Source organism: Apium graveolens, chromosome 6, assembly GCF_009905375.1.
Source record: "Apium graveolens cultivar Ventura chromosome 6, ASM990537v1, whole genome shotgun sequence".
Classification (NCBI taxonomy): Eukaryota; Viridiplantae; Streptophyta; class Magnoliopsida; order Apiales; family Apiaceae; genus Apium; species Apium graveolens.
In genome coordinates this window covers 30,206,491-30,231,447 of record NC_133652.1, presented here as the reverse complement: position 1 = coordinate 30,231,447, position 24,957 = coordinate 30,206,491, and the positions used below count along the sequence as shown (strand labels likewise).

The window sequence follows — 24,957 nt, the reverse complement described above, 5'->3', positions numbered from 1 at the left end:
ATTATTATTTATTTCTACTACCGGCATAATATTGAACCTACAGGGTCACACCATAAAAGAATATTTTCTTTGATGAAAAATGAGAGAGAGAATTATTTTCTAAATAGTTAAGAAAAAGAAATAATGATTAAAATAGTTTTAATTATTATTAAAGCATTTTATGAAGATAAAATGTGGGGGTTAATATATATAAAGATATATTATAAAACCCTAGAAGAGTCCTATAAATAGAATGAGATGGATGACTCAAAAAATATAACACACACAATTTTGGTTTTGTGAAAACCCTAGCCTCCATCTTCTTCCTCTCTCTCCCAAAACTCCATTTTTATAAAAGCTTAGTTTTATAAAAAGGTTCATCGAAGAGGATCGTTCTTGGTGGATACCGGTAGAGTGCTTCACACACTGAGGAGCAACTGCTAGCACTCCAATTTTATAAAGCTTCGATTCACGAGGTATGGTTTCGATTCCTCATTTTTTCCCTTTTATATGTTTTTTCTATATGTGCGGTATATGGTTTTTACGGAATAATGTTTATTTCACGCTTCCGCTCTTCCGTAAATTCCTTCAATAAAGGCTTCTCTGCCTACTAAAGGAGAGAGTTTAATATAAGGGAAATCCTGAATCCGGGAGAGGAGCTCGGGGACTGGACGTAGGGGTGAGCGAATCTATTAGAGGTTGCGCCATCGCGAACCAGGATAAACTCACTGTGTGGTATTTTCCTGCATAACTAATCGGTAAAATAATTTAAAAGGGGATAAATTATTTTAAAATGCCAGAATAATTTTTAAATTGGTAATTAAGATATTCATCCCCTTCTAGCTTAAAATAACCCTCTTACGGGACCTTACATATTCATGATCGAGATAATATTGTACAAAATTTTTAAACTATTTTAATATTTTGAATTATTCAAATAAAAGTTATATCTATACTATATTGTAGCATTTGATTCAATGCATTTTATACTATTTAAAGGAAAATTATATATTGTTCAATAATTTGAAGGAATTACCAGTTCAACTGATATTTATAAAAATTTATTGAATCGAAAAATATTTAATTTTAGGAGAATAGTATACAATGTTATCAAATTATTATATGAAGAAATATTAGAATCGTAATGAAAGAAACTGTAAAACAATTTAAATAACGATATAATTATAATTTTTCCTTCAAATTCTTGAAAAAAATCATGAATATAAATACTAGGTCTTTACAATATATAATTTATTTTGCCCGCAAGGATTGGCTCAGTTGGTTAAAGAGGGGATAACTATCCTCTTGGTCACAGGTTCGAATCCCACGGGAGGAGAATTTATGATTATGCCTCCTGAGTCAGAGCCTGCCGCTTAAATGCGGTTTACCTTGGTTCATGTGGTTTGCAGGCTACTGCGTGAGCCAGTAGGGTTTAACCAGTGCCCACCCGAAGGGTAGCGAATACGGGTTACCTACGATAAAAAATATATATAATTTATTTTTATGTTACAACCATGATTGATACTCGGTTGCGTAAAAAATAGATATGGATAGTTTGTTAGTGATAATGTGAATACCATATATAAATTATTGCAATTTATCTATTACATAATTTTAATTTTTGAATAATCATAAATGCATATTATTTAAGTAATCAATTGCCTCACTAGATGTTAAAAATGATTATACATGTACATAAATCAGATATTTAGCATATAAATAATTAAAACCATCATAATTACTAAGAAATGTAACATATGATATTTTACATGCTGACACACACACATATAACTTAATCTTATTTTTTTAACAGTAGTGTAAATAAAAAACTAACATTTTTCCAAACATACATATGTTGAATTTCAAAAACTAACATTTTCAATTAAAATCAACTTTTATATTAACATTAGTGTAAATTTTACATTATTGTATATTACACGTATGCTGACTATAATTATGTATTTTTTATTCTTTTTAAATTGAGTAAGTTAATCGTAAGTTAGTAGTGAACTCATTAATAATATAGATCTGTACATATATTTTATTTAAATAAAATTTAAAATTTTTGGTCAACTTTGTATTCAACTTATATGTTAATTTTTAGCTTTTTCTTTGTTAACATACTATCGACATTCTACAGACTAAGTTTAATCGTTTAATTTTAAACGTACAGTAACTATCCTATTTATATTCATTCATTAAATAAAAATTATACTACACAAACAAGAACATATATATTTTTCTTAATGAGCTATATTATAAATATTGTGTAATTTGGTAAGGGTCCTGTTCCCTGACAATCATGTGTCAGGGAACAGTTAACCAACACATCACTTCCTGGTCATTGGATTTTTGGTAAGGGTCATGTTCCCTGACAATCATGTGTCAGGGAACTGTTAACCAACACATCATTTCCTGGCCGTTGGATGAACAATCCAACAGCCAGGATTTAAAAAAAATATTTCCCCTGTCCGCGCTTTCTTCCGCGGAATGCTGCCTTTCCGCGTATATTTTTCGCGGAATGTCTGACCATTCCGCGGTTAATAATCGCTGAAGGACTGTACTTGCAGTTTATAACCCTAAAACAATCACACTTTCCTTTTTGTGCAACTTTTTCAAATTGGAGAGCAAATTTTGGGGAATTATTGGTTTTATTCATCCTTACTCACTAATTACATTTTGTAAGCTCAATTTCTTGCTTTTTTCTTGTTGTAATTATGGATACGATGTTTGCTAGGTATGAAGGTAGAAAAGCTTTGAAAAAAGTGATAATGTTGTAAATAGTGAGGTTGTTGATGTTAGTGGTAGTTGCTTACGTAATGATAATGTAGATAATATTAACCTTGTTGATGATTGTGATGAAGATGTTTTTATTAGTGAACATAGATTTGAAAATGAAGATTATAATACACGTCATAAAATTCATTGCATGCGAATGAAGACCGCCTTGGAGCACCATGCCGCTTCCATTTATACCAAAGAGATGTTCAAAAAATTTCAAGACCAATTGGTTGAGTCCGCAAAGTACTTTGTGGAAAAGGATAGAGATCGTTCCTTAGAAGATGTGGAGGATACATACTACAAATGTTATCGACCATTAATGGTTGATGTTGAGTGGCATTTATGACACTTTATTACGCTCCGTAAAGCTTTGAATTGGTGTACTTGTACTCAAGTTATTGGTGTTTTAATGTGTTTTCTAGTGTTTTTACATTTTCAGGCATTCTCCAGGTAATAAGGTGAATTAACATTGTTTTTGTGCTAATTTGGTATTAGGAAGGTGTTGGAATAAAAGCTCGTGGAAGACCAGCTCAAATCAGCAAGAAAAAAAGAAGAAGTCAGAATTTTAATCAGGAGGTCAGCGCGCCTGCACTGTGATAGCGCGCGGCCGCGCCCAAAGTCCAGAAGCTCAGCGCGCCCGCGTTGTTGAAGCGCGCGCCCGCACCAGGTTGAGAAAAAATTTTTTGTTTCTATTCTGAGTTTGATCCAGAAGACTTCTACTCTGTATGAGGCTGCTATATATACATAAATAAGCTCGTTTTTACAAGGAGACGCACCAGAGCACAAGGAGAAGGCGTAAGAAGACCGTTTTAACACAATTCAACCAAGGCGAAGAAGATCTAGTTTATACTTGTGATTCTTTATTTAAGTTGTAACGTTGGATGCTAGTTTTCTTATTTTTGAACTTATACTCTTGTTTCGTACTTTGTATATTATTCGTTATAAAGACTACATTTATTATACCATGCTTTCATTGGAATCCACGTTGATGATGAGTCCGATCATGGGCTAATCGTTGTCGTGGGGTTCTAGAGGATTTATTTATGGATTTTTTTTAGTTGATTTGTTTCGATGCCTTAGTGTGTGGTGATTGTATGATAACCTAGTATTGGTTGTGCTTATTCGTCTTATGAGCGTCGCGAACTTATAAGATGATGTGTTAATTCTTAATAAAGCGAAAGTGAATTTAAGGATTTAGAATTTGCCATGCTAGCATAGGTTCATGTATTGATATGCATGATTCGTAGGTAATTTTAACCATCTTACTTGCCCTATGTAATCACGATAGATAACTTGTGCATCAAACCGTTATGTTGTCAAATTCTATAGACATATAGAGTCTCAATATAATTGGTGTCTATTCAGCTTCTATCTCTTTTGTGGATGTCTGGTAGTATGGTATTCGTACAACGAAGGTTGGCGTTTATCAGTTTCGTGTTATCTGATTAGTGTCATCACCATTACATGCTGAGGTTAAGAATGAAAAGGCTATTGAATGAAGTACTTAATGAAGTTAGAATCCCATATTTGTCATATATATATATATTAATTCAACCATTCTTATTCTCTTAGTTATAGTTGTTAGCTTAAGTTTAGTTAAAAATAATCTCAACTTGTTATTCGTCTTAGCATTAGATAATAACCATACCATTGTTGCAAAGGTACATAATCTTAAATTAACCAAAAAGTCTCTGTGGGAATGAATCTGATTTATATCTTATACTACTTGTGAACGCGTATATTTGCGTATATTATTAGCGCATATTTAGCAACTAACAAGTTTTTGGCGCCGCTGTCGGGGACTCGGTGTTAATATTTAGTTTATGTGTTTGTCATCAGTGGTCGTTAAAGTTCATTGACTCGGACATTGTTACTTATCTGTTTCCTTGTCTTATTTCAGGTACTCTAGCGAGCGTGTATGCATACGCTTTCTCGGTCTCGTAAGAGAAATCTGGATAAAGCCGAGGACGAAGCTGTATTGGTTCTTAGGGAAGTTGTTGAGGACGAAGAGAAGGTAGAAGAAGAAAAGAAAGTCGAGGAACAAGTTTTAGTAGTGATGGGAGATCAAGCAGAAATTCCTAAGGCTCTGATGGACTATTCTCAGCCTAAGATCAATGATATTCAGTCGAGCATCATCAGACCAACCATCTCGGCTAACACTTTTGAGATCAAATCAAGCATGATTCATATGATACAGAACTCAATTCAGTTTGGGGGTTCCCCTACAGAAGACCCCAACATGCACATCAGGGATTTCATCGAGATTTGCGACACTTTCAAGTTCAATGGTGTGACTGAAGATGCTATCAAGTTGTGACTCTTCCCATTATCTCTGAGGGATAAAGCTAAGTGCTAGTTACATTCTCTACCACCAGGGTCTATCACTACTTGGGAAGATCTTGCTTAAAAGTTTCTCACTAAATTCTTCCCTATGGCGAAGACTGCTGCAATCAGGAATGCTCTTACTCAATTTGCTCAGCAAACTAAAGAATCTCTGTGTGAGGCTTGGGATCGATATAAGGAGATGCTAAGGAAGTGCCCACACCATGGCATGCCTGATTGGATGATTATAAATTGTTTCTATAATGGATTGGGTGCTACTTCTAGACCCATGCTCGATGCAGCATCAAGAGGAGCTTTGTGGGCTAAAAGCTAAAATAAAGCTGATGAATTGATTGAACTGATGGCTGCTAATGAATACCAGAATCCTTCCCAGATACCGACTCAGGGAAAAGTAGCAAGAATTCAGGAGTTGGATGCAGCAACGGCTATAGCTGCCCAACTTAAGGCTTTGACGATGAAGGTGGGCTATTTGGCTAATTATGGAGTTAATCAAATCACTAGTGTTTGTGAGCTTTATGCTGGTGCCCATGAGACTGATCAATGTGCTATTTCTAGTGAATCAGCTCAGTTCATGAGTTGTTAGTCCCTAACAATGCAACAAGAATTACAGAAGGGGGGTTGAATGGAATTCTTGAAACTTTTTCACAAAGATATAAAATGTTCTATCTTAATAATATATAACTGTGTGAATTGATTTGCAAACTGCGGAATAATATCTTGGAATGAATCAAGACACAAGTAATTAAAAGCACAAGTCTTTAAAAACTTTCTGGTGGATTTGAATGTATCCACTAGAGATATATATTATATCAAGAGAACTCTGTGTAGCAATTAGCTCACAGCTGCTTACAAATTTGAACAACTAAGTTTACAGAGAAATGCTAAGAATACAGCTTACAAATGTTTCTCTGAGAATAATAATCTTGCTCAGTTGCTACTTGTTCTATTTGCTACTTCTTGGTTTATATAACACCAAGATTACAAAGTAATAAGACAAGATTATAAAACAAAACCTACCAAGTCTAATACTATGTTGCTTCATTACTCTATTCCAGCATCTTTGAATATCTTCATAATAGCATGGAAATGGCAATGCTTCTTTGTTCTCTAAAACCCAGTTGAATAGGCTTCCACATTCCATTTACATACACTCGACGCATGTGACTGTGTTGTCACTGTCAACAAATATTTAAATTCTTTATCCGTCGGGTTCATGATCATCCGTCGGGTTGCCTTGTTGATCATCCGTCGAGTGGCATTGTTGTTTATCCGTCGGGTAGCTATCTGGCACTTGACTTCATTTTATTTATACAGAATTACAAGACATCATCTATGTACAATTAATCAACCTATTTTGCATATCTAGTTAAAGTCAACATGACTTGAGTACTACTACAGAATCTAAACAATTGTATGCAGAAATGTGCTACAGACTTATTATTACAAAAGCTACTCACTCGATGGATAATAAATCATCATCCGTCGGGACTATATTGAGTCATCCGTCGGGACTATAATCCTTATCCGTCGAGTGATACATTTTTCACTAAGTAAAATCTACCAAGGTGTTTTGTTAATGAAATCATCAAGTTCATAACATATCCACAATAATCTCCCCCAATTTATGTCTACTGGAATTGTAGCCATAAATTAAGAGAAACTTGATGATAACAAAACACCCTAAAAATACAACTTTGAAAGTAAGTAGATAAAACTGTAAAGTGCTTCAATTAACAAAATGTACAAAGATTTGCTCACAGTCATTTTTAAGGTGCTCCTCTAGCCTGAGCAGATTAGTCTATTTCCTTGAAGATCTGGATCTCTTTCCAAGCTTTCTGTTATTTTCTTCTATCTGATTTTGGAGCTGTCTATGGAATTCCAGTTCATCAGATTCTGAGAGATTAAGTTTTTCTTGCATTTCCAAAAGAGTCTCATTGCTAGAGATGCTCAATTGGTCTTCTAATCTAAAAAATCTTCTAACTCCTTTGTCATCCATGAACTTCATCAACCAGTAGGGCCTTGGATGCACTCTTCTCCCTGTGTAAGGAATAGTTAGGGTCTTTGGGAGTGCATCTTTAGCTCTAATACTCCACAGTTCTTCAATCTTTTTTAGAACAAGTCTTCTTGAAGTTACATTGAATCCAAAGTTCTTCTTGAATGATGAATAAACCTTTATCAGCACAGATTGGCTTTCTTGAAGGATCTTGTGAAGTGGCCATTGAATCTCCTTTCCTCCATTGTACTTAAAAACTAACCTTTCAGGTAGATTCCTGTAGGCATCAATCCCTCTAACTTCTTCCAGTTCATCTAGATAGAGGTTTAGATCAGAGAATTCCGTGATATCACATAAGTACATGTAATCTCCCTTGTTGACTTTGGATTGAGCTTTGATTAAAGATTTGGATTTGAGAGGTGACAGCTTCACTTTCTTGACTGCTCTTGACTTTGTTCTCTTTGGCTTGTTAAGGATTGGCAAATTAAAGTCAGGAATTGGTAGACTTTCCCAGTCTATTGGTTCATCCTTAGGTACAATAGGTTCACCATGAATGATCCTGTAAGGATCCACCACCTTAATGTCTTCAAATACCACTGAGGGTTTTGATGCTTGAGTTGTAGTTGGAGTGGATTCCTTAGAAAATTGATCCTCCAATTCCTTACCAACAAAGTTCAATTTCCTTTTGGTTCTTTTGGACAATTCCTTGTATCTGTGAGATTTCTTCTGTTGTGGTTCAAATTGCTTCTTTGGATCTTGAGATTTAGTGATTTCAGATGGCTGAGTAGGAATTTATTGTGTTGGTTTCACAGCTTGTAGCTTGGCCAATATAGCAGCCTGCACTTTCTTTTGTTTAGCCTTTGTAGTATCTAGAGCAGCTTGCTTCTTTTCTTGCTTCAATCTTGCCTTTTCTTCTCTCTTTGCTTGAGCAAATTGAGGATGTCCAGCCACCACACAAATTTCTTACCATTCCTAAAAACTTTAGCAATTCTCCTTTTTAAGGCTGAATCAGCTAGATCCTTGTAGAAGGCAATTGACCTTGACAACAGTTTCTTCTCATCAGGCTTAGGTGTCTCATACACTGTATCCAAAGGGTTCTTTAATGATGATTTTGGATAGTTCACCCTTGGCTTCAGAATTATTTCAGCCTTTGGAGATTTGATGCAGGATGGCTGTCCCCTTTCCAGATAGTTCATGCTCATTTCATTCACAGAGATTTTCCTGACTTGAGAGTGATGAATGGCTGACTTTTTAGGCTTCTTTACTAGCCCAAACTTCTTCTGAATGTCCTCATCAATTTTCTCCCAGTTGATTGGAATCAACTGCTCCTTTTCAGCTGCTCTTATATTGGCTGCTGCTTCATTTATCAGATCAATGCTGTCTGTAACTGGTGGCTTGGTGAAAGCAATTGTGGGCACAATTACTTTACTGATTTGAATGTTAAGCTGTTTCTCCCCCTCACTTGGTCCTTTCTCCCCCTTTTTGTTATCATCAAGTTGAGTAGAGGAGGAGGTTTGTGCAGCCACCAGTTTTTGAAGCAAGTCTGTCTATTGAGCTTGATGCAGATGAATTGCTGTAAGAGATGCTTCCATAGTTGTCATCCTTGTATCCAAGGCATCTATCTTTGTGGCAAGATCAGAATTTTTCCTGAGCTGTCTCTTAATATCAAGCATTGTAGCTTCTGGAAGCTTAGAGTCCATTTTGTCAGAAATAGCCTTCTTTATCTCATCAATATCTCCTTTGATGGTGTTGACATCTCTAGCATGTTGGAAGTCTTGAATTTGTTGTAGTTGTAGAGAAGCAAGATGTGCTTGAAGGAGCTTCTTGGTGTTGGCATTTGTGGTGGTTTGAAGAGCAGAATTTGTCTAATATATGAGTTGAATCAGGGTTGTCTTGAAGTAGTGTTCATCACAATGCTTTGAAAATGCCCATGATGGCATGCATGATCTTGAGCTAGAACCTACTTCCCCCCATGTCCAATGGCTCTTCTTCACTATCTCCACCTTCATCTCTAAAGAAATCTGCTGAACCACCAGTCTCATAATCAACATCACCAGCTGTAGAGGGCAAAGCTGTGATGGCATCCTTAGCCCTTAGCATTGACTGTGTGGTGTGCACCAAGTTGAGCATCCTTTCTGCATTGTCATTGCCCTGTTCAGCTAGAAGTTGATAAGCTGGAACAGGGTGAGTAAATGTCTCAGCATCAAGGGAGGTGGAATCTATAACAGCTTGAGGTTGCTGAGATAGTCCCTCCCTGTGTGCATCCTGGACATCCATTAACTCACTTGCAATGACATCCATCCTTATAGCTCCGGTACCTGCATTTCTCTTGGGTTCTCTCTTTTATTGCATCAAGGTCTCATCTTGGCTCCTCACCCTCACACCCTCACCTTCACCATCTAAGGTGGGACTCCTCTCACTCTCTTTTGCCAATCCTGAAGAACTGGATTGCTTATTTTCACTCTTTTCCTCTCCTTTTTCCTGGGAGCAACCCAGACTCTCACTCATAACACTCTCTTCCCTCAATCCTAAGAGTGACTGTACTACCACTAAGTCTTCTGCACTTGAGATAATTGATGAAATTTTAAGTTGTGCAGAGACACTCGACGGATAAGGGATATCCGTCGGGTTAGCAGTTTGACTATCCGACGGATAACTGCTGTTAAGCTTATCCGTCGGGATACAATCACTACTCGATGGATGAGCAATATCCATCGAGAGAGTAGAAATGAGTGAACTTGGAATTGAAACTATTATGGACTCTGTGCAGATTGATGAGATTTTGGGCACAGATGTTTCAACAGTTCCTGAAAGAATTGGCAAGTGAGCCAACAAATCATCTAAAAGATGATGCTCACTTGCATTAGATTTTGACTTCCCCAACAGAGTTAAAGAAGGGGAATCAGGAATTGATGTGTTGATCATATCCACATCCAGAGAGTTTGTGGGAGAATTTGGTGTGTGAGGTGCTTCTATAACTAAAGATTTTAGCTGTGACTCCACATTTATTGGAGCCACATCAAACTGAATTTGAGAAGGTGCAGTGACTGTGTCTTTAACACCAGTTTGCATAGTGTGTGAACCCTGTGCATCCCCAAAGGTTTTTGATTTCTTCTTTCTGGCATAAGTTTGGGGTGAGCTAGTGTCCCTTACCCTTTTGGCCTGTGCTATTGGCTGAGAGCTTTGTTCAATAGTCACATCCTTTTGGGAGGATGCAGCTAGAAATGAGATTTTGTCCTTTTTACGCACTGCAGTTTATTGGAAAACTGCAGTGTGGCTAGGCTGGGAAACACTCATCTCTCCAACCTTATCCTTAGGGTTTCTTTTATGTTCACCCTGTCCCTGACCTACCTTGCCCACCTTCACACTCCCCTCTTTGGGTTTGGTGGATTTTACAACTGGCATCTTTTGAGAGATACCAGAGGGGCTTTCTTTGATTTGGATTTTGAAATTTTTGATGGTTTAGTAGCTTGGGTAGGCAACTGTTGGGTCATTGACACAGTTGCCATAGCTACACTATAATTCAAAGAAATCTGTGAGGTTTGAAGAGTAGGGACATATGAACTTACCTCACTTACCTGAGGTGCTTCCATTACAGGGAAATAGAAGAGTGGCACCTCCTTGTGATGGTTTGCCCTGTTTAAATCTACAATAATTCTTCTCTCTTGAACCCAACAATCTAATTTGTTGTTTGGGTTCTCAAGCACAATTTCCTCAGAGAGGTTGTTAGCTAGCATCATGAAAATCTAACATAGTAAACATTTTTACCCCGCTTGTTTTACTCCCCTAATTTAAACCCCAACTCAAACAAAACAAGATCACTAAAATTAAAGAACTTATCTGTAACTAGCATGTAAAGCATGTTAAGCATAGAAATATTGACAGAATCAAAATTACTGATTTTACCAGAATAGACCTTGGTAACTACATCACACATGAAACTCAATTCTTTCCGAAGATCCAACCTCCTAATATCACTTAACTTAGAAGTAGAGAGTGCATAGTTCATGGAATTAAGCATATTAACAATATCAGTATCTGTGTGTGGTGAGGTCACAGTATTATCATAAATTTTGAAATATGCTTTAATAACATCACTATTGATACAGAATTCCTTACCTTTAATAGTGAGTGTGATGGTCTTTTCAGTAGAGTTGTATGTAGCAGTCGTCCGTATCTCTTCAACAACCTCACAGAAGATGGTGGGTGATTCTAGCATTACATAGCTGAGTTTGCAGTTCTTCACAAAATCCATCATTTTGTGGTAGTCACTTGAATGTTGAATCCCCTTGTTTACTAGAGCCGTGAAGTTGTTTTTCTCATAGATGTATCCAGTTTATGACATGATCTTGACTACTGGTGCCATTGTTAGAGAGTGGAAATTGCAGAGATAGAAATGATAATTGCTTTTGAGAAAGAGAGAATTGGAGCAGATGATTTGAGAATGATAAAAGAAAAGCAATGAAAATGTATTAAGCTTTTATACTATCTCAAAAATAACTATCAAAAATAATAAAGTAAAATAAAGTAACCAATGAGAATTGCCCAAAATAGCTGTTTAAAAATAAACTGTAGAAAATTCCTTCAATTATCCGTCATGTTATACTTATAAACTGTAAGTATACTCGATGGATAATGTTCAGGGAATTAACGGCTAGGATTCAGATAATTCGACGAATGAGAATAAGTAGTTATCCGTCGAGTCATGAAATATTCCAGAAAAGTAATTGATTTTATTAATAAAATGTATACCGACGGATGAACAAACTCGATGGATAATGATCATCCGTCGAGATGTAAATTTTGACTTAGCCAAAATTTCATCCAAGACTGTAAAATCAATTAAATTTCTGTCTGCAATAAAACTTGCAAATTATCTGAAAAGATTTAAGAGTAATTTAGCATACCTAACTCACTTACCAACCTTGAAAAGGTGGATTCATCCAGTGGCTTGGTAAATATATCTGCAAGCTGCTTTTCACTTGGAACAAAATGTAGTTCCACAGTACCATTCATTACATGTTCCCTTATGAAGTGGTACTTGATGTCTATGTGCTTTGTCCTTGAATGCTGTACTGGATTTTCAGTAATGGCAATTGCACTTATGTTATCACAGAAAATGGGAATTCTTTCAACTTGCAAACCATAGTCTAGCAATTGGTTTTTCATCCACAAAATTTGTGCACAGCAACTGCCAGTAGCAATATATTCAGCTTCAGCTATAGAAGTAGAAACTGAATTTTGCTTTTTACTGAACCAGGACACAAGCTTGTTTCCTAGAAATTGACAGATTCCTGTTGTACTTTTTCTATCAATTTTACAACCTGCATAATCTGTATCTGAATAACCAGTTAGATCAAAACCAGAATCTCTAGGGTACCAAATGCCAAGTTTTGGTATTCACTTGAGATATCTGAAAATTCTCTTAATAGCTACTAAATGAGATTCTCTAGGATCAGCCTGAAATCTAGCACACAAACTTGTAGCAAACATTATATCTGGCCTACTAGCTATTAAGTACAGAATTGAGCTAACCATGCCCCTATAACTTGAAATATCCACAGACTTTTCAGTAGTGTTTAATTCAAGCTTAGTTGTAGTGGCCATGGGAGTTTTTACAGATGTGCAATCCATTAGATCAAACTTCTTTAAAAGATCATAAATGTATTTAGTTTGACTAATGAATATTCCATCACTAACTTGCTTAACTTGCAAACCAAGAAAGTAAGTTAGTTCTCCCATCATACTCATTTCATACTTACTTTGCATCAATTTGGAAAACTTTTTGCAAAGTTTTTCATCTGTAGAGCCAAAAATAATGTCATCTACATAAATTTGAACAAGTATACTAGAGCCATTAACATTTCTAAAGAAAAGAGTTTTGTCTACAGTACCTCTAGTGTAGTGATTCTCTAAAAAAAACTTTGACAAAGTGTCATACCAGGCTCTAGGCGCTTGCTTCAGTCCATAAAGTGCTTTCAAAAGATAGTAAACATATTCTGGAAATTTTGGATCTTCAAAACCAGAAGGCTGACTGACATAGACTTCCTCCTCCAAATCTCCATTCAGAAAGGCACTTTTGACATCCATTTGATAGACTTTAAAATTGGCATGAGCTGCATAGGCTAAGAAGATTCTGATGGCTTCAAGTCTTGCAACAGGAGCAAATGTTTCATCAAAATCTATTCCTTCTTGTTGACAATATCCCTTAGCAACCAATCTGGCTTTATTCCTGACTAATATGCCATTTTCATCCATCTTATTTCTGAATACCCATTTGGTGTCAATTGGATTCTTTCCTTTAGGCTTGGGCACCAGCTTCCATATCTTATTCCTCTCAAATTGGTTTAGTTCCTCCTGCATAGCTAAAATTCAATCAGGATCCAACAAAGCTTCTTCTACCTTCTTTTGTTCTTCCTTAGAAAGAAAGTTGTTGTATAGACATTCTTCTTGAGTTGCTCTTCTTGTTTAAACTCTAGAAGATATATCACCAATGATGAGCTCAAAGGGGTGATCTTTTGTCCATTTCCTTTGTTGAGGTAGATTAGCTCTAGATGAAGAGGCCTCAATGTTGTCTTGATGTGTAATTGAGTTTTGATTATTAAAAACTCCCCTGCATTAATGGATCTTTAATTTGAGAGAGGGGAGCTTTCTGTAAGTGATCTATTCTGACTCCCGGCTTCTTTTGATGAACCGACGGATGGTGAATTTTGAGTACCGACGGATGAGGCTGGTTATCTCCCGACGGATAAGGCAAATTGTCTCCCGACGGATGAAGCATTATGCAACTTGACAGATGTTGAGTTTTGTGCTTCATTGGTGGTAGATTTTTCTACATTATCCTTTGATACTGTTTCTTGATCACTTTCATCATCACTTTCATCACTAACCATCTCCACATTGTCAAATTTGAGGCTCTCATGGTAATCTCATCTTGCAGTCCTTCAATCTTTTTATCATCAAACACAACATGTATTGATTCCACAACAATGTTGGTTTTAGATTGTAGACTCTATATGCTTTACCAATAGCATATCCAACAAAAATTCCTTCATCTGCTTTAGCATCAAACTTCTCATTCTGATCCGTTTGATTTCTCAAGATATAACATTTACAGCCAAAGATATGAAGAAAGTTTAGAGTTGGCTTCTTGTTCTTGAACAATTGACAGGGAGTCATGCATTTTGCTTGATTAATCAGAGAAATATTTTGAGTGTAGCATGCAGTGTTTACAGCTTCAGCCCAGAAATATGTTGGTAATTTAGATTTTTCAAGCATTGTCCTTGCAGCTTCAATAAGTGATTTGTTCTTCCTTTCTACTACTCCATTTTGTTGTGGAGTTCTTGCTGCTGAAAACTCATACAGGATCCCATTTTCTTCACAAAATGCTCTCATGACCGAATTCTTAAACTCAGTTCCATTGTCACTCCTGATTCTTCTAAATTTGAAATCAGGATGATTATTGACTTGCCTTATGTGATTGATGATGATTTCATTAGCCTCATCTTTAGACTTTAGGAAATATGTCCATGAGAACTTTGAAAAATCATCTACAATTACTAGGAAAAATCTTTTCCTTGAGATGGATAACACATTAACTGGTCCAAACAAATCCATGTGTAGCAGTTGCAAAGGTTCTTCAATTGTTGAATCAAGCTTCTTTCTAAATGATGCTTTAATTTGCTTTCCTTTCTGGAAAGCATCACACAGTCCATCTTTAGAAAACTCCACTTGGGGAATACATCTAACCAGTTCTTTCTTTACTAGTTCATTCATGGTCTTGAAGTTTAGATGAGACAGCTTCTTGTGCCATAACCAACTTTCATCCTGACTTGCTTTGCTGAGAATACAAGTAACAGATTCTGCATTTGATGAGTTGAAGTCAGCTAGGTACACATTTCCTTTTCTCACACCAGTGAGAACCACTTTGTTGCTCCTCTTGTTAGCCACAACATAGGCTTCTGAGTTGAAGGTTACTGAATTGCCTTTATCACAAAGCTGGCTGATACTCAATAAATTATGCTTGAGACCATCCACTAAGGCAACATCCTCAATGATGACATTGTCTTTTGAAATCAAGCCATATCCCACAGTATAACCCTTGCTGTCATCTCCAAAAGTAATACTTGGGCCAGCTCTCTCCTTGAACTCTATGAGCAGGGTAGAATCACCAGTCATGTGTCTTGAACAACCACTATCCAAGTACCATAGATTCTTTCTTTTCCCTGCACATATCAAAATCAAATCAAGTTGATTTTGGTACCCAAGTTTCCTTGGGTCCTGCCTTGTTAGCTTTCTTTTTCTGTTTCTTAGGCTTTATCTCATTTGACTTGGGGATATCAGATTCATCCTTAGTCATTTGAGTTGAGCCTTTGAAACCATTCATTACAACAGAATTATCATGCATATTTTGATTAACAGGAAATGACATGCTATTAGTAAACATGTTATTCCAGTAAGGCATGCTAAATGGCATTTATGGCATACTAAATGCAGAATAATAAGGATTAGGTGCAAATGGCATATTAACAAATTGTGCATTCATATTCTGTGTAGATATAGCATTCATAGGCATAGAAGGCATGGCATTCATGTTGGGAAAATGAGGTGGCACAGATATGGAAGTAGGCATGGCAGTTTTGCAATTAACAGACAAATGATTTACACTACCACACTTGACACAGATTTTTCTAGGAGCATATTTATCAGGTGTGTAGTTGTTATGCTTGTTAATTCCTACTTTACCATTTCTATTATTTTTTTTAGCCTTTGTTTCAACCTCAATCTTTTCCAGTCTGTCACTCAATTGCTTGACAGTCATATGACCAACATTAGCCTTTTTCTCCTTCTTCACTTGACTGGATTCTCCTGGAACAAAATTCTTGGAAACTGATCCATATTTCTCATTTAACTTGGTAAGTTTAGCTTTACTCACAGGTTTGCTCACAGTCAACGGATGAGGATTTATATCACTTGACGGATAACCCTTTTTGTTATCCGACGGATGACCCTCATCATCCGTCGAGTCTACATATGTTAGCAATCCTTCAACCAAATTGGATTCTAGCTTCTCCTTATTCTTCTTCCAGGCTGCATCACAAAAGGACTCAATACCTTGAACTTTGGTGATTTGAGCATGAACATCTCTAGATGTTTTCCATGCCTTAATCACCTCATGTTCTCGTTCAAGCTGCTTCTTCAAGATCTCTTCTTTCTTCAAGGACTCAGTTAATTCATCCTTGGCAATTTTACACTCAATTCTCAATTTTTCAAATCAATGAACTGAGACTCTAGCACATTATTCCTCTCACTTAAAAAGAAGTTGTTTTCTTTGATTTTAGCATTTTCCTTAGTAAGAGACTTAAGTGTAACATCAAATGATATAACTCTATAGACATGTCATTTATTGCATCATTACACTCAGCTTTAGATAAATGTGCAAGGTTAGTGGTGATTACCTGATTACTTGAAGAACTTGTCTCTGTTTCATCAGACTTGGCCATTAGGGCTAGATTGACATAGCTGACATCCTCATCCTCATCTAGACCATCTACTGCCCAGTCATTTTCTTGTGTAATGAAAGCCCTTTCCTTTTGTTTGAGCAACTCAAAGTATTTCTGTTTATAATCCACAGGCTCAAACTTTTTCTTGCTGGAATCTGACTTTCTACACTCACTGGAAAAGTTCCCTACCAAGCCACATTTGAAACATTTGAATTTTGATTTATCCTCCATGTTTCTATTTGGCTTGGCTGCTCCAAAGTTTTTCTTGAACTTGAGCTTAGAAAATCTTCTGGAAAGAAATGCTAGATGTTCATCAATATCTTCCATATCATCTTGGCTCAAAGAATCTTCATTTTCTGCTATCAGCCCTTTGCCCTTGTTTTCACAGACCTTTGAAGTTGATTCAACAGCTTCCATCTTCATCTCCTTCTCTTTCTCTAACTCAGCAACTAGTGCAATGGATCCTCCTTTCTTCTTTCCTCTCTCCATCCTCTCATCTTGCTCTATTTCAAGCTAATAAGTTTTCAGGATGCCATACAGTCTCTCCAAAGTAAACTCCTTATAATCTTGAGAGTTTCTCAATGAGACTGTCATAGGTTTCCATTCCTTTGGTAGAGATCTAAGGAATTTAAGATTGGAGTCTTTTGTCTAATAGACCCTTCCATGGAATTTCAGAGCATTTAGTAGTTTTTGAAATCTACTAAAAATGTCAGTGAGAGACTCACTATCTTCATTGTGAAAGTGCTCATATTGCTGAAATAGTAGCTGCATTTTGTTTTCTCTAACTTGCTCAGTGCCATCACAGATAATCTGTATTGTATCCCAAACTTCCTTGGCAGTTTTGCAATTGATGATGTTGTCAAACATGTCACCATCAACTCCATTGAACAGGATATTCATGGCCTTCTTATCCTTCCGGACTTGTTCAATATCAGGATCAGACCATTCATGCCTTGGCTTGGGGACAGATGGCTCATTTCCAGTTGCAGCTCTCATTGGTACATGAGGACCTCTTTCTATGCAATCTACATAGGCCTCATCTTGAGAAAGTAAATGAAGATGCATCTTTACCTTCCAGTGATGGTAATTATCTTTGTCCAGAAAAGGAATCTTGACTCCAACATCCTTCTTGTTCATCTTGCTATTTTGTTGTGATCTTTAAACTCTTTGTTTATCAAGAGCTTGCTCTGATACCAATTGTTAGTCCCTAACAACGCAACAAGAATTACAAAAGGGGGGTTGAATGGAATTCTTGAAACTTTTTCACAAAGATATAAAATGTTCTATCTTAATAATATATAACTATGTGAACTGATTTACAAACTGCGGAATAATATCTTGGAATGAATCAAGACACAAATAATTAAAAGCACAAGTCTTTAAAAACTTTCTGGTGGATTTGAATGTATCCACCATAGATATATATTATATTAAAAGAACTCTGTGTAGAAATTAGCTCACAGCTGCTTACAAATTTGAACAACTAAGTTTACAGAGAAATGCTAAGAATACAGCTTACAAATGTTTCTCTGAGAATAATAATCTTGCTCAGTTGCTACTTGTTCTATTTGCTACTTATTGGTTTATATAACACCAAGATTATAAAGTAATAAGACAAGATAATAAAACAAAACCTATCAAGTCTAATACTATACTGCTTCATTACTCTATTCCAGCATCTTTGAATATCTTCATAATAGCATGGAAATGTCAATGCTTCTTTGTTCTCTAAAATCCAGTTGAATAGGCTTCCACATTCCATTTGCATACACTCGACGCATATGATTGTGTTGTCACTGTCAACAGATGTTTAAATTCTTTATCCTTCGGGTTCATGATCATCCGTCAGGTTGCCTTGTTGATCATCCGTCGAGTGGCATTGTTGTTTATCCGTCGGGTAGCTATCTGGCACTTGACTTCATTTCATTTATGCAGAATTACAAGACATCATCTATGTACAATTAATCAACCTATTCTGCATATCTAGTTAAAGTCAACATGACTTGAGTACTACTACAGAATCTAAATAATGTGTATACAGAAATGTGCTACAGACTTATTGTTACACAAGCTACTCACTCGATGGATAATAAATCATCATTCGTCGGGACTATATTGAGTCATCCATCGGGACTATAATCCTTATCCGTTGAGTGCTACATTTTTCACTAAGTAAAATCTACCAAGGTGTTTTGTTAAGGAAATCATCAAGTTCATAACATATCCACAACATGAGCAACTTTCAGCGATCGCAACACCCTGTGCCAGCCACCTATCATCCCAACAACCGCAATCATCCTAATTTCAGCTCGAACAACACTCAAAATGCGGTTCAACAGCCTTATCAGCAGTACCAGTAAAGCAGTACCACCCCCTGGTTTTCAGCAACCGCAATATGCACTAAGACAGCAACTTTAGCTGCAACAAGCTAATGAAAAATCTGAATTAGAAGAGTTGAAGCTTATTTGCAAAAGCCAAGCTATTTCTATCAAGACCTTGGAAAATCAAATTGGACAAATTGTCAATGCTTTGCTAAATTGTCAACCCGGTACACTACCTAGTGACACTGAAGTGCCAGGAAAGAGGGAAGCTAAGGAGCAGGTAAAGACAATTACTTTGAGGTCTGGGAAGGTTGCGAATCCCAAACAAACTCAAGTTTCGAATGAACAAGCTGGGGCTGAAGAAGAAGTAGAGCAACATGAAGCAGAATTGGAACCAAGGAAGACTACTGTTGAGCACACTACTCCTGAGGGTAATACAGGGGAGAAACAGATCTATCCTCCACCGTCTTTTCCTAAGCGGCTGCAGAAGAAAAAACTGGATAAGCAATTTAAAAAGTTTCTGGAGGTATTCAAGAAACTTCATATTAACATACCTTTCGCTGATGATCTTGAGCAAATGCCTAGTTACGCAAAGTTTATGAAAGGTATTCTCTCCCGAAAAGTGAAGCTAGATGATTTAGAGAATGTCGCTCTCACGGAGGAATGCAGTGCTGTGCTGCAACAGAAGTTGCCTCCGAAGCTTTAAGATCCTGGAAGCTTCACTATTCCGTGTACTATTGGAAAAGTTTCTTTCGACAGATGCTTATGTGACTTGGGAGCTAGCATCAATCTGATGCCCTTATCAATATTCAAGCAGTTGGACTTGCCTGATCCAAAACCGATTTATATGACTTTACAGTTGGTCGTTCATTCTATTACATATCCGTGAGGTATTGTGGAGGATTTCTTGGTCAAGGTTGATAAAATCATCTTCCCTGATGATTTCTTGATTTCGAGGAGGATAAGAAGATTCCCATAATTTTGGGAAGACCTTTCTTGGCAACTGGTCGTACCTTGATAGATGTGCAGAATGGCGAGCTTACAATGCGAGTGCTGGATCAGGATGTAACTTTTAATGTGTTCAATGCCATGAAGTTCCCTACGGAAAATGAGGAGTGCTTAAAGGTGGAATTGGTAGATTTTGTGGTTACTTCAGAACTTGATCAATTTCTAAGATCTGATGCCTTAGAAAAGGCCTTGTTGGAGAATTTCGATAGTGAAGACAATGAAGGTGAAGAGCAATTACAATATCTGAATGCTTCTCCCTGGAAGAGGAAGATTGATATGCCTTTTGAATCTTTGGGAGTGGAGGAATTGAACAAAGCTCCTAAATGCCTCAAGTCATCTATTGAGGAAGCTCCTACTCTTGAGCTTAAGCCTTTACCTGAAAATTTGAGGTATGCGTTTTATGGTGATGCATCCACTTTGCCTGTTATTATTGCATCTGACCTTTCAGGTAGCGACGAGGAAAAGCTTTTAAGGATTCTAAGAGAGTTCAAATCGGCAATTGGTCATACTATAGCAGATATTAAGGGAATCAGCCATTTATATTGTATGTATAAAATTCTGCTAGAGGAAGGTAGCAAGCCTACGGTTGAGCATCAAAGAAGACTTAATCCAATCATGAAGGAAGTAGTGAATAAGGAAATTCTTAAGTGGCTGGATGCAGGGATTATCTATCCCATTTCTGACAGTTCTTGGGTGAGTCCAATTCAGTGCGTACCGAAGAAAGGAGGTATCACAGTTGTTGCTAATAAAAAGAATGAGCTCATTCCTACTCGAACAGTCACGGGATGGAGAGTTTGTATGGACTACAGGAAGATGAACAAGGCCACTAGGAAGGATCACTTTCCTCTTCCATTTATTGATAAGATGCTTGGTAGGTTGGCTGGTCACGAGTACTACTGTCTTCTGGATGGCTATTCGGGTTATAATCAGATTTGTATTGCTCAGAAAATCAGGAGAAGACTACCTTCACTTGTCCATTTGGTACTTTCGCCTTCAGACGAGTTTCTTTTGGTCTGTATGGTGCACCAGCCACATTTCAGAGATGTATGATGGCCATCTTTTCTAATATGATTGGCCAGAATGTGGAAGTGTTCATGGACGTCTTCTCTGTATTTGGCGATTCTTTGGATGAATGCTTGCAGAATCTTGGAAATGTTCTCAAGAGGTGTGTTGAGACCAATCTGGTTCTCAATTGGGAAAAATGTCACTTTATGGTGTGACAGGGCATTATTCTTGGGCACAAGGTCTCTAGTAAGGGTCTTGAGGTGGATAAAGCCAAGGTGGGTGTAACGACTGAGAATTTCCTAACGTAATTAAGTGAATAAAGTATGATTTTGTGGTATAATTATAAATTATATGATTAAATGATTTTTATGGTTAATTGTCTTTGTTGTATATTAGTAACTGGGAGCGTAGAAATATGCGTTCCAATTTAAAGAGTTAGCTTAGGGGTTAAGCTGTGTTGTCGGGCCGTCAGGTTGAACAGAACCCGTCTTAAAAAAGGATTAAAGTGTTTAAATGTGAAATATGTGTTGATATGTGAAATGGAATGTTTAAGTAAGTATTACGTTCTAGTGACGTGTTGGATGGTAAAGATAATTGTGAAGCGTAATTGAAACGCTGAGCGTCGGGCCGTCAGGCAGAACGTAACTCGATACGCGAAAAGAGGAGTAATAATAAAAAGGGAAATTTTATGATCAGATGTGAGTTGTGATGTGTGAATATATGTGCTTGCTTGTCTGAATACAATATTACGTGATCTTTTGACTTTTAAACGGATTTAAGGGATTTATTTGAATTAAAATAAGGATCATTGGACCTTTATACATTTTTATAAAATTACTCGAAAAGGTCGAGGCGTGAAATATGTTTTGTTACCTTCAAAATAGTCATAGAGACTTTCTAAAAATGATAGACGGATTTAATTCGTGATCGTTGCATTTTAAAATGATTTTATGGAGTTAAAATGCTATTTGCAGCATAATCTTGTAAAATCCGTATTTAATCAATCGTTCGCTCAAAAATTATTCTGAAAATATGTCCGAAAAGCTAATTTTGAATCCTATATTTTAAAATTGATATTACTTCCATTTTCATCTTTTCTGAGAGAACTATATAATATTTAAATACATTTTTGGGAATGAGAATAAAAGAAATGAGAATTGAAAATCAATTATGATATAATTACCATTCTACCCTTTCCATACCATTATATAAATCACCCACCCTTCCCTTTTTATCCCCTTCTTCCCTCACTTCTTTTTCTTTCTCTTTTTCCTCCCTCACTCCCTCTCTCTCTCTCTCTCTCTCTCTCGGCTCTCTCTCATCACTCTTCTCTCTCTTACATGCAACCTTAAAACATAGCTCAAATTCAGAGATCTACCCATCACCAATCATTATTTTCAGTCCTCTATTCATTTACACTTTGCATGTAAGTTTCTAAGCAACTTTTATTAGCTTAATTTCTTTGGTCATTGATAAGTGGCATTTTATACCACTTAGAACGTCTTAAAATGGCTTAAATTGGTGTCTTGAAATCAAGTATTTTGTGTATTTGATGCGTTTTTCTAGTGTTTATGCATTTCAGGGTATTAGTTGCATTTCGGAGGAGGAATCATCAAGAATAAGCCTTGGCATGTGTTCACCATTGCGAGAGGAAAAGAACGGGCAGATTACGGCGAAGAAACGGAGCAAACCTGGAAATTTTCCAGTAGGGTCCTGCGCGCCCGCGCAGCAATGCTGAGCGGCCGCGCAGCAGCCTTGCGCGCCCGCGCAGAAATGCTGAGCGGCCGCGCAGGGTCGGGGAAAATAATATATTGTTTTAGACTTCTACTTCTGTTTGGCTTCCAACTTCTATGTAATCTGAGTTTTATGGGACTATTATATAAGTAGATTTGAGACGTTTTTCACAGAGTATTAAGAGGGGATTATGTTTTAGATTGTGTTTTGCAAGAAGCGAAGGAGATAAGGAAGAAGACCGATTTAGCACACAGCAACGAAGAGGAAGCATTTATTCTTGTGATTCTTGTTTCGTTGTAACGTTGGATGCTAGTTTTCTTGCTTTGACTTATTTACTCTTGTAACGTACTCTGTTTTAATATAATTAGTTTAGTTGTTATTTTCTTGTGTTCGTTTATCATGATTTCATATGAACCCATGATGGCGATAAGTTCTATTATGGGCTAATCGTGATCATGGGGTTGCAACGGATTTATTATGGAATTCTTTAGTTAATTATTTAATACTTTAGTGTGTGATGATTGCATGATATCTAGTATTGGTTGTGCGTATTCGTCTTATGTGCGTCGCGAACATATAAGATAGGGTGTTAATCTCTTGTGAAGCGACGGTGGATCTTGAGATTTAGAACTTGCCATGCTAGCATAGGTTCATGTACGTTGTGCATGATTAGTGGGTAACTCTAACAGTTTTATTTGCCCTATGTAATCAAAAGGAATAACTTGTGCTTAAATCGTTGTGTTGTCAATTTCTGTAGACATATAGGAACTCAACATAATTGATGACTATTCAATTTCTATCTTAATTGTGGATGTTTGGTAGAATGGTATTAGTACAATGAAAGTTGGCTTTTATCAGTTTTGTGTTATTCGATTAATATCATCACTGTCACATGCTAAAGGTAATAACTATGGCTATAGAAGGAAGTAATAATGAAGTTGTGATCTCATGAGTGTTTTATTATTGATAAATTGAAGTGTTAGTTAAGTGGTTAATTAAGTAGTTAATTATAGTTAATATTTAATCAACAATTTTAAGTGTTATTATCTTAACATTGAGAAGTAATCATACATTGGTGAGTGAGTTAAATTAGACAATTAATTAGTCTGAGTCTCTGAGGGAACGAACTAGAAAGTATTCTATATTACTTACGAACGCATATACTTGCATGAATATTAGTGCGTGATTTCGCCCTAACAAGTTTTTGGCGCCGCTGCCGGGGACTCGGCGTATTTGTTTAGTTTATGTACTTACCATCATTGGTCATTAGGACTCAGTGATTAGGACGTAGTAGTTAATTACTCTTTTCGGTTGTGTTTCAGGTACTTTAGCAAACGTTTATGCAAACTCGTTCTCGTGCTCGCAAGAGGACCTTAGATACAGCTGAGGAGAAAGACGAAGTTCTTGATACACCGGAGAAGTTAGATTTTGAGGATTCGGATTCAGGAACTGAGCAGAAAGAACCAGTAAACATGGGAGATCATATTGTTCAAGCTGATCCAGCTCTTATGGATTTTTCTCGGCCTAAAATTGATGACATTCAGTCAAGCATCCTTCATCCGGCTATTCAATCTAACACCTTTGAAATCAAGCCGGGCACTATTCAGATGGTGCAGAATTCTGTTTCTTTTGGAGGAGCGGCAACTGAAGACCCCAACATGCACATAAGGAATTTTGTCGAGATCTGCAGCACTTTTAAGTATAATGGCGTGACTGATGAGGCTATCAAGTTGAGGCTTTTCCCATTCTCACTGAGGGATAAGGCTAAAGACTGGTTACATTCTGAACCAGCTGGGTCAATCACTACGTGGCAAGATCTTGCGCAAAAGTTTCTGGTGAAGTTTTATCCAATGGCAAAGACTGCTGCTATGAGGAGTGCTCTTACTCAGTTTGCGCAGCAACCTACAGAATCTATGTGCGAGGCTTGGGAACGCTACAAGGAAATGTTGAGAAAATGTCCACATCATGGAATGTCGGATTGGATGGTAATCACTGGTTTTTATAATGGTTTGGGGGCCCAATCTCGGCCCATGCTCGATGCAGCAGCTGGAGGCGCCTTATGGGCTAAAAGCTATACTGAGGCGTACAATCTTATTGAGATGATGGCTGCAAATGAGACTCAAAACCCAACTCAGAGGATGACATCAGGCAAGGTAGCAGGTATTCTGGAAGTTGATGCAGCCACCGCTATTGCAGCCCAGCTCCAAGCGCTATCAATGAAGGTTGATTCTTTGGCTACGTATGGAGTTAATCAAATAGCTATGGTTTGTGAGCTTTGTGCAGGTTCTCA

The 24,957-nt window shown here is 36.9% G+C and overlaps 2 non-coding genes across 2 annotated transcripts; both read right to left on the bottom strand.

Annotated features, from left to right (window-relative positions):
- Positions 1 to 5,206: 5,206 nt before the first annotated feature.
- LOC141670077 (small nucleolar RNA R71) lies at positions 5,207 to 5,313 on the bottom strand. Its single transcript, XR_012554325.1, has one exon. It is a non-coding gene; the product is annotated as a small nucleolar RNA R71 (small nucleolar RNA).
- Positions 5,314 to 24,532: 19,219 nt separating this feature from the next.
- Positions 24,533 to 24,639, bottom strand: LOC141669402 (small nucleolar RNA R71). Its single transcript, XR_012553688.1, has one exon. It is a non-coding gene; the product is annotated as a small nucleolar RNA R71 (small nucleolar RNA).
- Between the last annotated feature and the right edge of the window lie 318 nt (positions 24,640 to 24,957).